General features: G+C 41.5%; 1 protein-coding gene, 11 non-coding genes and 1 pseudogene across 12 annotated transcripts in view; all 13 read left to right on the top strand.

Moving 5' to 3' along the window:
* The window catches only part of rnpep (arginyl aminopeptidase (aminopeptidase B)), a 77,610-nt gene that overhangs the window by 2,687 nt on the left and 58,146 nt on the right, over positions 1-16,777 (top strand). The gene's annotated exons all lie outside the window — the stretch shown is intronic.
* Positions 1,128-1,291, top strand: LOC135238700 (U1 spliceosomal RNA). The gene has a single exon (XR_010325208.1). It is a non-coding gene; the product is annotated as a U1 spliceosomal RNA (small nuclear RNA).
* LOC135238679 (5S ribosomal RNA) lies at positions 2,239-2,357 on the top strand. The gene has a single exon (XR_010325189.1). It is a non-coding gene; the product is annotated as a 5S ribosomal RNA (ribosomal RNA).
* On the top strand, positions 3,330-3,493 carry LOC135238699 (U1 spliceosomal RNA). The gene has a single exon (XR_010325207.1). It is a non-coding gene; the product is annotated as a U1 spliceosomal RNA (small nuclear RNA).
* On the top strand, positions 4,442-4,560 carry LOC135238678 (5S ribosomal RNA). Its single transcript, XR_010325188.1, has one exon. It is a non-coding gene; the product is annotated as a 5S ribosomal RNA (ribosomal RNA).
* On the top strand, positions 5,536-5,699 carry LOC135238698 (U1 spliceosomal RNA). Its single transcript, XR_010325206.1, has one exon. It is a non-coding gene; the product is annotated as a U1 spliceosomal RNA (small nuclear RNA).
* Positions 6,647-6,765, top strand: LOC135238677 (5S ribosomal RNA). Its single transcript, XR_010325187.1, has one exon. It is a non-coding gene; the product is annotated as a 5S ribosomal RNA (ribosomal RNA).
* LOC135238697 (U1 spliceosomal RNA) lies at positions 7,734-7,897 on the top strand. Its single transcript, XR_010325205.1, has one exon. It is a non-coding gene; the product is annotated as a U1 spliceosomal RNA (small nuclear RNA).
* Positions 8,842-8,960, top strand: LOC135238675 (5S ribosomal RNA). The gene has a single exon (XR_010325186.1). It is a non-coding gene; the product is annotated as a 5S ribosomal RNA (ribosomal RNA).
* On the top strand, positions 9,932-10,094 carry LOC135238658 (U1 spliceosomal RNA). The gene has a single exon (XR_010325172.1). It is a non-coding gene; the product is annotated as a U1 spliceosomal RNA (small nuclear RNA).
* Positions 14,159-14,308, top strand: LOC135238663 (U1 spliceosomal RNA; annotated as a pseudogene).
* LOC135238683 (5S ribosomal RNA) lies at positions 15,245-15,362 on the top strand. The gene has a single exon (XR_010325193.1). It is a non-coding gene; the product is annotated as a 5S ribosomal RNA (ribosomal RNA).
* LOC135238696 (U1 spliceosomal RNA) lies at positions 16,328-16,491 on the top strand. The gene has a single exon (XR_010325204.1). It is a non-coding gene; the product is annotated as a U1 spliceosomal RNA (small nuclear RNA).

Raw genomic sequence — 16,777 nt, 5'->3', positions numbered from 1 at the left:
CTTCCGTAACATTTAAAACTATTGGCTCGCAAATCTTTCGCTTAGGGCCACACCACCCTAAAAACGCCCGACTCTCTGATCTGGGAAGCTAACAGGGTGGGGCCGGGTTAGTATTTGGGATGGAGCCCGCCTGGGAAACCAGGTGCAGTAAGCTTTTTTGCGTTTTGACACAGGAGGCCGCTATTTAGTATGGTATCAGATGAGATTTATTATTGATATTACTATTATTTTTACTACTAACAATAACTCTTACAATGCTCCTTTCAAACATGAAAATGCAGTGAATAGTAGCCTACTGTACAATATAGCACTAAAGAAAACTGCGATGCAGTATTAAAAACGGATTGAAATTAATTTCTTTTTGAAGAGAAGTTAAACGCCATCAAGTCATAATTATACGGTCACTGTCAAAATCAACAATTAAATTCATCTAATTCTTTTTACAAAACATAACTATGCTATAGCTTGCTTAAATTTCCGTCGTAAGGTTTTTTTTTTTTTTTCAGAATGAGCAGAAGTTACGTGAACGATTCTCTGGCGCGCAGTTTGTGTTTTAGCGAATTCGCCAAATGTGTGCGTATTAAATAGTAAGTCTCGAGGTTGTGCTTCTGTTATTTTCATTATACTGGTAGTTAGTTTGGGTTTTGCTGTAACTTCAGCTCGGATGGAGAGTAAATTTGAGGAGCTTCACAGATCTGCGCACATGCGCAGTGTGAGTCTGTCATGCAGCTTTCTCTTGTTACTGTAATGTTTACTGTTGCAAACCTTCCGAATTACGCAGAATACAAGTGAAATGACACGACCGTATACTGAGCATTTCATTTTCATCGTCTTTGCTCTCAACAAGGAATATTGTATTCAATATTTTGTTTACCTCTCACTTTTTCCTGTATAGACGATTCTTAAAATATTGCCCTCATGGCATTATGGGAAATATTTTTAAAATTGTATTTGTATATGAAAATATAAATAACGAGCACCAGTATTTTGGCGTCTTTAATGAAATCGGCCAATGTCAACAATCGTAATTCTGTGGCTTCGGGAGCTGAGCTAGTGAAAGATGTGATACCCGTCTGTGTGATAGATGTGGTGTGGAGTGGGTAGCCGTCAGGAAATGTGTACAACTCATACTTACCTGGCAGGGGAGATACCATGATCAAGAAGGTGGTTCACCCAGGGCGAGGCTCAGCCATTGCACTCCGGTTGTGCTGACCCCTGCGAATTCCCCAAATGTGGGAATCTCGACTGCATAATTTCTGGTAGTGGGGGACTGCGTTCGCGCTCTCCCCTGATATTCTGGTATGAAAAATAGTTAAGTATTATTAACAGTTACTTGGCCTTAGGCGTTCCTATGACTGACTCGGAGACGTGTAGGATGTAAGGGGATTAATGTAATGAAATGAATGCGTGTGTGTTGTGATGTACTGTTGGGTCCGTCCATGCAAACTTTACTTGTACTTGAAATATTTGTAACATGGGAATACCGGGTGCTGTAGTCTTTTTCGCGTTTTCACACAGTAGGACGCTATTTAGCAAGATAAATCACATAAGTCAGATATCAATCTTTTATGAGGTCAGAGCATTCAGAGGTTTGTGAAGTGAGAATCTGTGGTGGTCATTGTAGTTCCTTCTTAAAACAGAGATTATGCATGCACACTCCAAAAACCTAATGGTACAGGGTCAGAATGTTACACAAAAGATTCCCCAATGAAAACTCAACCTCTTAACTCAGAGGTGGTCTTAATTAGCCATATCATTTACACAATATTTTATTTTAGATACATTTTTTTGATAAGCGCAAAAGTGACCGTCAAAAGACTTCGTGTGCCTATATTAAATGTTTTACTGTGATCTAATCTGCAATCAATCTAGTGTTGGTGTGTGCAGCTAGTTAGCCAGTTTAGCCAGGGTAATTGGTGGAAACGAGAACCTGCAGGGCTGGAATTGCCCACCCCTGCATTAACTTAGGCTCCGAAGAAAAAGCGACATTTTATTTAATCGTTCTAGTTTGGTTCGGTTCCCTGCAGGTCTTCACCACAAAGAGTAGTATTAGCTATCTGCGCATACCCCAAGGTATGGAACATGTTTTAAATCACCTTAAACACAGGATTCGCTGGAACAAAACAACAATGTCAGACACACGGGGGTATAACGGATCCAGGATTGAAAACCACTGTGTTGCGGGGCTGTTGCTTTACTTCCGTAACTATTTAAACAGTATTGGCTCGCTAATCTTTCGCTTACGGCCACACCACCCTGAAAACGCCCGATCTCGTCTGATCTCGGAAGCTAAGCAGGGTCGGGCCTGGTTAGTACTTGGATGGGAGACCGCCTGGGAATACCAGGTGCAGTAAGCTTTTTTGCGTTTTGACACAGGAGGCCGCTATTTAGTATGGTATCAGATGAGATTTATTATTGATATTACTATTATTTTTACTACTAACAATAACTCTTACAATGCTCCTTTCAAACATGAAAATGCAGTGAAAAGTAGCCTACTGTACAATATAGCACTAAAGAAAACTGCGATGCAGTATTAAAAACGGATTGAAATTAATTTCTTTTTGAAGAGAAGTTAAACGCCATCAAGTCATAATTATACGGTCACTGTCAAAATCAACAATTAAATTCATCTAATTCTTTTTACAAAACATAACTATGCTATAGCTTGCTTAAATTTCCGTCGTAAGGTTTTTTTTTTTTTTCAGAATGAGCAGAAGTTACGTGAACGATTCTCTGGCGCGCAGTTTGTGTTTTAGCGAATTCGCCAAATGTGTGCGTATTAAATAGTAAGTCTCGAGGTTGTGCTTCTGTTATTTTCATTATACTGGTAGTTAGTTTGGGTTTTGCTGTAACTTCAGCTCGGATGGAGAGTAAATTTGAGGAGCTTCACAGATCTGCGCACATGCGCAGTGTGAGTCTGTCATGCAGCTTTCTCTTGTTACTGTAATGTTTACTGTTGCAAACCTTCCGAATTACGCAGAATACAAGTGAAATGACACGACCGTATACTGAGCATTTCATTTTCATCGTCTTTGCTCTCAACAAGGAATATTGTATTCAATATTTTGTTTACCTCTCACTTTTTCCTGTATAGACGATTCTTAAAATATTGCCCTCATGGCATTATGGGAAATATTTTTAAAATTGTATTTGTATATGAAAATATAAATAACGAGCACCAGTATTTTGGCGTCTTTAATGAAATCGGCCAATGTCAACAATCGTAATTCTGTGGCTTCGGGAGCTGAGCTAGTGAAAGATGTGATACCCGTCTGTGTGATAGATGTGGTGTGGAGTGGGTAGCCGTCAGGAAATGTGTACAACTCATACTTACCTGGCAGGGGAGATACCATGATCAAGAAGGTGGTTCACCCAGGGCGAGGCTCAGCCATTGCACTCCGGTTGTGCTGACCCCTGCGAATTCCCCAAATGTGGGAATCTCGACTGCATAATTTCTGGTAGTGGGGGACTGCGTTCGCGCTCTCCCCTGATATTCTGGTATGAAAAATAGTTAAGTATTATTAACAGTTACTTGGCCTTTAGGCGTTCCTATGACTGACTCGGAGACGTGTAGGATGTAAGGGGATTAATGTAATGAAATGAATGCGTGTGTGTTGTGATGTACTGTTGGGTCCGTCCATGCAAACTTTACTTGTACTTGAAATATTTGTAACATGGGAATACCGGGTGCTGTAGTCTTTTTCGCGTTTTCACACAGTAGGACGCTATTTAGCAAGATAAATCACATAAGTCAGATATCAATCTTTTATGAGGTCAGAGCATTCAGAGGTTTGTGAAGTGAGAATCTGTGGTGGTCATTGTAGTTCCTTCTTAAAACAGAGATTATGCATGCACACTCCAAAAACCTAATGGTACAGGGTCAGAATGTTACACAAAAGATTCCCCAATGAAAACTCAACCTCTTAACTCAGAGGTGGTCTTAATTAGCCATATCATTTACACAATATTTTATTTTAGATACATTTTTTTGATAAGCGCAAAAGTGACCGTCAAAAGACTTCGTGTGCCTATATTAAATGTTTTACTGTGATCTAATCTGCAATCAATCTAGTGTTGGTGTGTGCAGCTAGTTAGCCAGTTTAGCCAGGGTAATTGGTGGAAACGAGAACCTGCAGGGCTGGAATTGCCCACCCCTGCATTAACTTAGGCTCCGAAGAAAAAGCGACATTTTATTTAATCGTTCTAGTTTGGTTCGGTTCCCTGCAGGTCTTCACCACAAAGAGTAGTATTAGCTATCTGCGCATACCCCAAGGTATGGAACATGTTTTAAATCACCTTAAACACAGGATTCGCTGGAACAAAACAACAATGTCAGACACACGGGGGTATAACGGATCCAGGATTGAAAACCACTGTGTTGCGGGGCTGTTGCTTTACTTCCGTAACTATTTAAACAGTATTGGCTCGCTAATCTTTCGCTTACGGCCACACCACCCTGAAAACGCCCGATCTCGTCTGATCTCGGAAGCTAAGCAGGGTCGGGCCTGGTTAGTACTTGGATGGGAGACCGCCTGGGAATACCAGGTGCAGTAAGCTTTTTTGCGTTTTGACACAGGAGGCCGCTATTTAGTATGGTATCAGATGAGATTTATTATTGATATTACTATTATTTTTACTACTAACAATAACTCTTACAATGCTCCTTTCAAACATGAAAATGCAGTGAAAAGTAGCCTACTGTACAATATAGCACTAAAGAAAACTGCGATGCAGTATTAAAAACGGATTGAAATTAATTTCTTTTTGAAGAGAAGTTAAACGCCATCAAGTCATAATTATACGGTCACTGTCAAAATCAACAATTAAATTCATCTAATTCTTTTTACAAAACATAACTATGCTATAGCTTGCTTAAATTTCCGTCGTAAGGTTTTTTTTTTTTTTTTTCAGAATGAGCAGAAGTTACGTGAACGATTCTCTGGCGCGCAGTTTGTGTTTTAGCGAATTCGCCAAATGTGTGCGTATTAAATAGTAAGTCTCGAGGTTGTGCTTCTGTTATTTTCATTATACTGGTAGTTAGTTTGGGTTTTGCTGTAACTTCAGCTCGGATGGAGAGTAAATTTGAGGAGCTTCACAGATCTGCGCACATGCGCAGTGTGAGTCTGTCATGCAGCTTTCTCTTGTTACTGTAATGTTTACTGTTGCAAACCTTCCGAATTACGCAGAATACAAGTGAAATGACACGACCGTATACTGAGCATTTCATTTTCATCGTCTTTGCTCTCAACAAGGAATATTGTATTCAATATTTTGTTTACCTCTCACTTTTTCCTGTATAGACGATTCTTAAAATATTGCCCTCATGGCATTATGGGAAATATTTTTAAAATTGTATTTGTATATGAAAATATAAATAACGAGCACCAGTATTTTGGCGTCTTTAATGAAATCGGCCAATGTCAACAATCGTAATTCTGTGGCTTCGGGAGCTGAGCTAGTGAAAGATGTGATACCCGTCTGTGTGATAGATGTGGTGTGGAGTGGGTAGCCGTCAGGAAATGTGTACAACTCATACTTACCTGGCAGGGGAGATACCATGATCAAGAAGGTGGTTCACCCAGGGCGAGGCTCAGCCATTGCACTCCGGTTGTGCTGACCCCTGCGAATTCCCCAAATGTGGGAATCTCGACTGCATAATTTCTGGTAGTGGGGGACTGCGTTCGCGCTCTCCCCTGATATTCTGGTATGAAAAATAGTTAAGTATTATTAACAGTTACTTGGCCTTAGGCGTTCCTATGACTGACTCGGAGACGTGTAGGATGTAAGGGGATTAATGTAATGAAATGAATGCGTGTGTGTTGTGATGTACTGTTGGGTCCGTCCATGCAAACTTTACTTGTACTTGAAATATTTGTAACATGGGAATACCGGGTGCTGTAGTCTTTTTCGCGTTTTCACACAGTAGGACGCTATTTAGCAAGATAAATCACATAAGTCAGATATCAATCTTTTATGAGGTCAGAGCATTCAGAGGTTTGTGAAGTGAGAATCTGTGGTGGTCATTGTAGTTCCTTCTTAAAACAGAGATTATGCATGCACACTCCAAAAACCTAATGGTACAGGGTCAGAATGTTACACAAAAGATTCCCCAATGAAAACTCAACCTCTTAACTCAGAGGTGGTCTTAATTAGCCATATCATTTACACAATATTTTATTTTAGATACATTTTTTTGATAAGCGCAAAAGTGACCGTCAAAAGACTTCGTGTGCCTATATTAAATGTTTTACTGTGATCTAATCTGCAATCAATCTAGTGTTGGTGTGTGCAGCTAGTTAGCCAGTTTAGCCAGGGTAATTGGTGGAAACGAGAACCTGCAGGGCTGGAATTGCCCACCCCTGCATTAACTTAGGCTCCGAAGAAAAAGCGACATTTTATTTAATCGTTCTAGTTTGGTTCGGTTCCCTGCAGGTCTTCACCACAAAGAGTAGTATTAGCTATCTGCGCATACCCCAAGGTATGGAACATGTTTTAAATCACCTTAAACACAGGATTCGCTGGAACAAAACAACAATGTCAGACACACGGGGGTATAACAGGTCCAGGATTGAAAACCACTGTGTTGCGGGGCTGTTGCTTTACTTCCGTAACTATTTAAACAGTATTGGCTCGCTAATCTTTCGCTTACGGCCACACCACCCTGAAAACGCCCGATCTCGTCTGATCTCGGAAGCTAAGCAGGGTCGGGCCTGGTTAGTACTTGGATGGGAGACCGCCTGGGAATACCAGGTGCAGTAAGCTTTTTTGCGTTTTGACACAGGAGGCCGCTATTTAGTATGGTATCAGATGAGATTTATTATTGATATTACTATTATTTTACTACTAACAATAACTCTTACAATGCTCCTTTCAAACATGAAAATGCAGTGAAAGTAGCCTACTGTACAATATAGCACTAAAGAAAACTGCGATGCAGTATTAAAAACGGATTGAAATTAATTTCTTTTGAAGAGAAGTTAAACGCCATCAAGTCATAATTATACGGTCACTGTCAAAATCAACAATTAAATTCATCTAATTCTTTTTACAAAACATAACTATGCTATAGCTTGCTTAAATTTCCGTCGTAAGGTTTTTTTTTTTTTCAGAATGAGCAGAAGTTACGTGAACGATTCTCTGGCGCGCAGTTTGTGTTTTAGCGAATTCGCCAAATGTGTGCGTATTAAATAGTAAGTCTCGAGGTTGTGCTTCTGTTATTTTCATTATACTGGTAGTTAGTTTGGGTTTTGCTGTAACTTCAGCTCGGATGGAGAGTAAATTTGAGGAGCTTCACAGATCTGCGCACATGCGCAGTGTGAGTCTGTCATGCAGCTTTCTCTTGTTACTGTAATGTTTACTGTTGCAAACCTTCCGAATTACGCAGAATACAAGTGAAATGACACGACCGTATACTGAGCATTTCATTTTCATCGTCTTTGCTCTCAACAAGGAATATTGTATTCAATATTTTGTTTACCTCTCACTTTTTCCTGTATAGACGATTCTTAAAATATTGCCCTCATGGCATTATGGGAAATATTTTTAAAATTGTATTTGTATATGAAAATATAAATAACGAGCACCAGTATTTTGGCGTCTTTAATGAAATCGGCCAATGTCAACAATCGTAATTCTGTGGCTTCGGGAGCTGAGCTAGTGAAAGATGTGATACCCGTCTGTGTGATAGATGTGGTGTGGAGTGGGTAGCCGTCAGGAAATGTGTACAACTCATACTTACCTGGCAGGGGAGATACCATGATCAAGAAGGTGGTTCACCCAGGGCGAGGCTCAGCCATTGCACTCCGGTTGTGCTGACCCCTGCGAATTCCCCAAATGTGGGAATCTCGACTGCATAATTTCTGGTAGTGGGGGACTGCGTTCGCGCTCTCCCCTGATATTCTGGTATGAAAAATAGTTAAGTATTATTAACAGTTACTTGGCCTTAGGCGTTCCTATGACTGACTCGGAGACGTGTAGGATGTAAGGGGATTAATGTAATGAAATGAATGCGTGTGTGTTGTGATGTACTGTTGGGTCCGTCCATGCAAACTTTACTTGTACTTGAAATATTTGTAACATGGGAATACCGGGTGCTGTAGTCTTTTTCGCGTTTTCACACAGTAGGACGCTATTAGCAAGATAAATCACATAAGTCAGATATCATCTTTTATGAGGTCAGAGCATTCAGAGGTTTGTGAAGTGAGAATCTGTGGTGGTCATTGTAGTTCCTTCTTAAAACAGAGATTATGCATGCACACTCCAAAAACCTAATGGTACAGGGTCAGAATGTTACACAAAAGATTCCCCAATGAAAACTCAACCTCTTAACTCAGAGGTGGTCTTAATTAGCCATATCATTTACACAATATTTTATTTTAGATACATTTTTTTGATAAGCGCAAAAGTGACCGTCAAAAGACTTCGTGTGCCTATATTAAATGTTTTACTGTGATCTAATCTGCAATCAATCTAGTGTTGGTGTGTGCAGCTAGTTAGCCAGTTTAGCCAGGGTAATTGGTGGAAACGAGAACCTGCAGGGCTGGAATTGCCCACCCCTGCATTAACTTAGGCTCCGAAGAAAAAGCGACATTTTATTTAATCGTTCTAGTTTGGTTCGGTTCCCTGCAGGTCTTCACCACAAAGAGTAGTATTAGCTATCTGCGCATACCCCAAGGTATGGAACATGTTTTAAATCACCTTAAACACAGGATTCGCTGGAACAAAACAACAATGTCAGACACACGGGGGTATAACGGTCCAGGATTGAAAACCACTGTGTTGCGGGGCTGTTGCTTTACTTCCGTAACTATTTAAACAGTATTGGCTCGCTAATCTTTCGCTTACGGCCACACCACCCTGAAAACGCCCGATCTCGTCTGATCTCGGAAGCTAAGCAGGGTCGGGCCTGGTTAGTACTTGGATGGGAGACCGCCTGGGAATACCAGGTGCAGTAAGCTTTTTTGCGTTTTGACACAGGAGGCCGCTATTTAGTATGGTATCAGATGAGATTTATTATTGATATTACTATTATTTTACTACTAACAATAACTCTTACAATGCTCCTTTCAAACATGAAAATGCAGTGAAAAGTAGCCTACTGTACAATATAGCACTAAAGAAAACTGCGATGCAGTATTAAAAACGGATTGAAATTAATTTCTTTTTGAAGAGAAGTTAAACGCCATCAAGTCATAATTATACGGTCACTGTCAAAATCAACAATTAAATTCATCTAATTCTTTTTACAAAACATAACTATGCTATAGCTTGCTTAAATTTCCGTCGTAAGGTTTTTTTTTTTTTTCAGAATGAGCAGAAGTTACGTGAACGATTCTCTGGCGCGCAGTTTGTGTTTTAGCGAATTCGCCAAATGTGTGCGTATTAAATAGTAAGTCTCGAGGTTGTGCTTCTGTTATTTTCATTATACTGGTAGTTAGTTTGGGTTTTGCTGTAACTTCAGCTCGGATGGAGAGTAAATTTGAGGAGCTTCACAGATCTGCGCACATGCGCAGTGTGAGTCTGTCATGCAGCTTTCTCTTGTTACTGTAATGTTTACTGTTGCAAACCTTCCGAATTACGCAGATACAAGTGAAATGACATACGACCGTATACTGAGGATTTCATTTTCATCGTCTTTGCTCTCAACAAGGATATTGTATTCAATATTTTGTTTACCTCTCACTTTTTCCTGTATAGACGATTCTTAAAATATTGCCCTCATGGCATTATGGGAAATATTTTTAAAATTGTATTTGTATATGAAAATATAAATAACGAGCACCAGTATTTTGGCGTCTTTAATGAAATCGGCCAATGTCAACAATCGTAATTCTGTGGCTTCGGGAGCTGAGCTAGTGAAAGATGTGATACCCGTCTGTGTGATAGATGTGGTGTGGAGTGGGTAGCCGTCAGGAAATGTGTTCAACTCATACTTACCTGGCAGGGGAGATACCATGATCAAGAAGGTGGTTCACCCAGGGCGAGGCTCAGCCATTGCACTCCGGTTGTGCTGACCCCTGCGAATTCCCCAAATGTGGGAATCTCGACTGCATAATTTCTGGTAGTGGGGGCTGCGTTCGCGCTCTCCCCTGATATTCTGGTATGAAAAATAGTTAAGTATTATTAACAGTTACTTGGCCTTAGGCGTTCCTATGACTGACTCGGAGACGTGTAGGATGTAAGGGGATTAATGTAATGAAATGAATGCTGTGTGTGTTGTGATGTACTGTTGGGTCCGTCCATGCAAACTTTACTTATACTTGAAATATTTGTAACATGGGAATACCGGTGCTGTATGCTTTTCGCGTTTTCACACAGTAAAACGCTATTTAGCAAGAAAGGATGGACTGATATCTGACTTATGTGATTTATGAGGTCAGAGCATTCAGAAGTTTGTAAAGTGAGAATCTGTGGTGGTCATTGTAGTTCCTTCTTAAAACAGATTATGCATGCACACTCCAAAAACCTAATGGTACAGGGTCAGAATGTTACACAAAAGATTCCCCAATGAAAACTCAACCTCTTAACTCAGAGGTGGTCTTAATTAGCCATATCATTTACACAATATTTTATTTTAGATACATTTTTTTGATAAGCGCAAAAGTGACCGTCAAAAGACTTCGTGTGCCTATATGAAATGTTTTACTGTGATCTAATCTGCAATCAATCTAGTGCTGGTGTGTGCAGCTAGTTAGCCAGTTTAGCCAGGGTAATTGGTGGAAACGAGAACCTGCAGGGCTGGAATTGCCCACCCCTGCATTAACTTAGGCTCCGAAGAAAAAGCGACATTTTATTTAATCGTTCTAGTTTGGTTCGGTTCCCTGCAGGTCTTCACCACAAAGAGTAGTATTAGCTATCTGCGCATACCCCAAGGTATGGAACATGTTTTAAATCACCTTAAACACAGGATTCGCTGGAACAAAACAACAATGTCAGACACACGGGGTATAACAGGTCCAGGATTGAAAACCACTGTGTTGGGGGCTGGGCCCAAAGGGGCTTGACGTTATTTTAAAACCCACCAGGGATTGGCCTCTTTGTTGGAAAAAATTTGGGCTGAAGGAAAAATTGAAATTTTCGAACGTTTAACGGAGATGCAGCAAAAACTGTGGAATTAAAATTACAATGAGACTGTGGAAGGGAAGATATTTTAACATGGTTAAGGGGAATTTTATCATCGGGCCCCCCAAAAGTGGTCGATTTAGGGAATAGGATGGACTGGGAAAATTTATAAAGGGTTGGAGAAGATAAAAAGGGATATGGAGGCTTTAGACATTTGCCATCCCTTTATGGTACTGGGAAGAATAGAGGGTTTGGGGTCTACCGGGGGGGGGCCCCAAACTGTGAGAAAATTGGGAATAGGGCATTTGCGGAGGCGCAAAGCTTGTGTGCAACAGATCGGGGGTTGGGCACCTGGCTGCGAATGCCCACAGGAAGCGGTGTAATCTGTGTGGGTCTGCCGAGCACATTTTTTACTGTCCTGATTTTTGCCAAAGAACCCAAAAAAAAAGTGGAGTTAGGGAGCGCAAAGAGGAGGAGGCCAAAACACAGGGGGAAGGGGGAAAAAGGGGGTGAGGGGGAAACTCGGGGAAAAAAAAAGAGTTTTAAATGCGATGTGGCAGAAAATGGGGGCAGGGTGGAATTGAGCTGCTGCTGATGTGGCAGGAAATGAGGAGTGGGGGAAAAAGGGAACTGCTGCTGATGTGGCAGGAAATGAGGAGGTGGGCGAAAAGGAACTGCTGCTGATGTGGCAGGAATGGGGAGGTGGCGGAAAAGGAACTGCTGCTGAGGTGGCGGGAAATGAGAGGTGGCTGAAAGGAACTGCTGCTGGGGGAGGAAAGGGGAGTGGTTGAAAGTGATGCTGCAGTTGGCAGGAGGAGGGTGTGGCTAGTGGAAGTAGGGCGGCGGAGGAGGAGGAAGGAAGGAAGGGTGTGGCGGGAAGTGAAACTACAGGGAGGGGAGAAGAAAGAGATGAAAGGTTTGAAAATCTGTATGGTTCAGATTCTGAGGCAGATTCTATGGAGACAGTGTCAGAGGTGGACAGCAGCGAAATGAGTACCGATGGGTTTAGCTTGAAAAGAGGAGCAGAAGACGGGGGAGAAAAAAGGGGAGGAGGAAAGAAAGGAAGGGGTCGTTTAGCAGAAAGGTGGGGTGAAATGTCAGAGAGTGAGGAGTCCAGTCCTCCAGAGTACCCAGACCTAAATTTGTCCCCAAACATTGTACCATACATAAGTCAGACAGAACCCCCTCCAGATGGTTTACCTGCGGGTGACCCAGGGTGGGGTAGAAAGTCAAAATGATAATGGTGAGGAAAATAAAGGGGTTGTTGTATTTAATGGTGGTGGTTTTACTAAGACCGGGTTTTATCCTAAATAACGATAAAATGAGTTCCCAGCACATGCCACTCACGGTGGCTACAATAAATGTGTGCAAAATAAAGACATTAAGAAGGGCAAGGTTGGTTTTGTCATCTTTGGAAGGTGTGCAAGCTGATGTAATTTGCCTACAGGAATGTGCACTGCCGTATCGTTCCTCATACAAAGAGTGGGAGGACATGATGGCAGGCAGGGCCATCTCACTGGAGCGGTTCAAATGCGTCGTTCTGACGGTGTGCAGTGCTGGTAAAAAATAAAGGTGTACAGGTTTTGGGAGCACAGTGGTGGTGTGTGGCAGGGTATTTTTTTTATCATTGCGTTTTAATGGAATGTCTTTAATCTAGTTAATGTATATTGTTCACCTTCTAGAAAAGAGAGGTGGGAGCTATTGCAGGAACTCCCTCCATATCTGTGGGGCCCCAATTATTAGTGGGGTTTAACTTTTTGATTTTCCTTTTGTGTGGGGGGGGGGGGGGAAAAGGTAAAGGGGAGGGGGTGAAAGGGCCGGAAAAAAGGGGGGAAAAGGGGCCGGATTTTAAAAATTTTAATTTGTAAATTTGGGGCCATTCTCTTTGGCTGTGTGGTTTTTTAATAAAGTTCATTTTTTGTTCGATTTTTTTAGGGGGGTTATTTAAGGGGTTTTTGGGTTTTTTAAAAAAAAAATTAACTGACTGTACCCTTTTGAGGGGGTTTTTTATGCCTTAAAAAATTTTTAATGAAATGTGAATTGGAAAGGGAGGGGGTGGATGCCTGACATTTTTTAAACATCTTCTCTTTTGTGCAGGGCAGGGAGCCTACGTGTCAGTGAGGGGGCTGCACTGGGCCAAGCAAAAAAGATTTGGAAGGAGGTGCCCCCCGGACCTGCTGAACCGCCATCGGGACCTGGCCTGGCAGGTGGCGCATGGAGTCCTCCCTGTAAGAGCAGTAATGCACAGAAGGGGATGTCCAGAATTGCAGTGTGCCCCAGAGAAGGCTGTGGATATGAAGAGTCAGTGCGGCACCTCCTGTGGGACTGTGAGGCGGCCCAGGCGCTCTGGAAGGAGGTGAGCCCTCTGCTCCAGCACCTGCACCCAGGGCTAACAATAGACTGCCAGCTGATCCTATATGGGATAAGAAGAAAAACAAAAGCAAAGGAGTGGACTCAAGCATGGCAAGTGGTCAACTGCGCAAAAGAGGCCCTGTGGAAGGCAAGGTGCCTGCTGGTGCTGGAGGACAAAGTATTGAAGAAAGAACAGACGAAGAGGGTGGCCTGGGCCGCAGTAAAAGACTACATGCTCCGACATAGACGACGGAAGGGACAGGAGGTGGCCAGGCGCACATGGGGGCACGCTGCATGGACAATGGTGATGGGACGGGGAGGACTAGCCTGCTCAGGTCCAGTACCCCCAGTATGACCGGACAGCAGGTAAGGAGTGAAGGCGGTTGTTTAAGGACACGTACTGCCCTGTACAAAAGCATAGTGTCAAATTTTATTGGGATTGTTTTAAAAAAGGATGTAAAATATATTTATTGGCATGAGATGGAGGTTTGGAAGATTTTAGAGTGTATTGTGAATGGAAAATGTTTTGTGTTTTTTTAAATATAATGTTTTATTTTAAATTTGTAGAAATTATGCAAACTTTTAAATTGTCATCAATTTTAAATCAAATACCTGGAAAATAATTTTTTTAACATGCTTGGTATTTTATTTTTATAAAGATAATAAGGTTTGTAAAGCTTGAAATGTGTTGAAATGTGTTTGTAAAGATTGAAATGTTTGGAAAACAAAATGTTTTGATACAATAAAAAAATTTCAAAAGTGAAAGTGGTTCACCCAGGGCGAGGCTCAGCCATTGCACTCCGGTTGTGCTGACCCCTGCGAATTCCCCAAATGTGGGAATCTCGACTGCATAATTTCTGGTAGTGGGGGACTGCGTTCGCGCTCTCCCCTGATATTCTGGTATGAAAAATAGTTAAGTATTATTAACAGTTACTTGGCCTTAGGCGTTCCTATGACTGACTCGGAGACGTGTAGGATGTAAGGGGATTAATGTAATGAAATGAATGCGTGTGTGTTGTGATGTACTGTTGGGTCCGTCCATGCAAACTTTACTTGTACTTGAAATATTTGTAACATGGGAATACCGGGTGCTGTAGTCTTTTTCGCGTTTTCACACAGTAGGACGCTATTTAGCAAGATAAAATCACTAAGTCAGATATCAATCTTTTATGAGGTCAGAGCATTCAGAGGTTTGTGAAGTGAGAATCTGTGGTGGTCATTGTAGTTCCTTCTTAAAACAGAATTATGCATGCACACTCCAAAAACCTAATGGTACAGGGTCAGAATGTTACACAAAAGATTCCCCAATGAAAACTCAACCTCTTATCTCAGAGGTGGTCTTAATTAGCCATATCATTTACACAATATTTTATTTTAGATACATTTTTTTGATAAGCGCAAAAAGTGACCGTCAAAAGACTTCGTGTGCCTATATTAAATGTTTACTGTGATCTAATCTGCAATCAATCTAGTGTTGGGTGTGCAGCTAGTTAGCCAGTTTAGCCAGGGTAATTGGTGGAAACGAGAACCTGCAGGGCTGGAATTGCCCACCCTGCATTAACTTAGGCTCCGAAGAAAAAGCGACATTTTATTTAATCGTTCTAGTTTGGTTCGGTTCCCTGCAGTCTTCACCACAAAGTAGTATTAGCTATCTGGCATACCCCAAGGATGGAACATGTTTAAATCACCTTAAACACAGGATTCGCTGGAACAAAACAACAATGTCAGACACACGGGGTATAACAGGTCCAGGATTGAAAACCACTGTGTTGCGGGCTGTTGCTTTACTTCCGTAACTATTTAAACAGTATTGGCTCGCTAATCTTTCGCTTACGGCCCACCACCCTGAAAACGCCCGATCTCGTCTGATCTCGGAAGCTAAGCAGGGTCGGGCCTGGTTAGTACTTGGATGGGAGACCGCCTGGGAATACCAGGTGCAGTAAGCTTTTTGCGTTTGACACAGGAGGCCGCTATTTAGTATGGTATCAGATGAGATTTATTATTGATATTACTATTATTTTTACTACTAACAATAACTCTTACAATGCTCCTTTCAAACATGAAAATGCAGTGAAAGTAGCCTACTGTACAATATAGCACTAAAGAAAACTGCGATGCAGTATTAAAAACGGATTGAAATTAATTTCTTTTTGAAGAGAAGTTAAACGCCATCAAGTCATAATTATACGGTCACTGTCAAAATCAACAATTAAATTCATCTAATTCTTTTTACAAAACATAACTATGCTATAGCTTGCTTAAATTTCCGTCGTAAGGTTTTTTTTTTTTTCAGAATGAGCAGAAGTTACGTGAACGATTCTCTGGCGCGCAGTTTGTGTTTTAGCGAATTCGCCAAATGTGTGCGTATTAAATAGTAAGTCTCGAGGTTGTGCTTCTGTTATTTTCATTATACTGGTAGTTAGTTTGGGTTTTGCTGTAACTTCAGCTCGGATGGAGAGTAATTTGAGGAGCTTCACAGATCTGCGCACATGCGCAGTGTGAGTCTGTCATGCAGCTTTCTCTTGTTACTGTAATGTTTACTGTTGCAAACCTTCCGAATTACGCAGAATACAAGTGAAATGACACGACCGTATACTGAGCATTTCATTTTCATCGTCTTTGCTCTCAACAAGGAATATTGTATTCAATTTTTGTTTACCTCTCACTTTTTCCTGTATAGACGATTCTTAAAATATTGCCCTCATGGCATTATGGGAATATTTTTAAAATTGTATTTGTATATGAAAATATAAATAACGAGCACCAGTATTTTGGCGTCTTTAATGAAATCGGCCAATGTCAACAATCGTAATTCTGTGGCTTCGGGAGCTGAGCTAGTGAAAGATGTGATACCCGTCTGTGTGATAGATGTGGTGTGGAGTGGGTAGCCGTCAGGAAATGTGTACAACTCATACTTACCTGGCAGGGGAGATACCATGATCAAGAAGGTGGTTCACCCAGGGCGAGGCTCAGCCATTGCACTCCGGTTGTGCTGACCCCTGCGAATTCCCCAAATGTGGGAATCTCGACTGCATAATTTCTGGTAGTGGGGGACTGCGTTCGCGCTCTCCCCTGATATTCTGGTATGAAAAATAGTTAAGTATTATTAACAGTTACTTGGCCTTAGGCGTTCCTATGACTGACTCGGAGACGTGTAGGATGTAAGGGGATTAATGTAATGAAATGAATGCGTGTGTGTTGTGATGTACTGTTGGGTCCGTCCATGCAAACTTTACTTGTACTTGAAATATTTGTAACATGGGAATACCGGGTGCTGTAGTCTTTTTCGCGTTTTCACACAGTAGACGCTATTTAGCAAGATAAATCAATAGTCAGATATCAATCTTTTATGAGGTCAGAG

The sequence above is a fragment of the Anguilla rostrata genome, chromosome 13, assembly GCF_018555375.3.
Source record: "Anguilla rostrata isolate EN2019 chromosome 13, ASM1855537v3, whole genome shotgun sequence".
NCBI lineage: Eukaryota > Metazoa > Chordata > Actinopteri > Anguilliformes > Anguillidae > Anguilla > Anguilla rostrata.
Note: the sequence above shows the minus strand (reverse complement) of the source record. Positions and strands in the feature narration are given on the sequence as shown.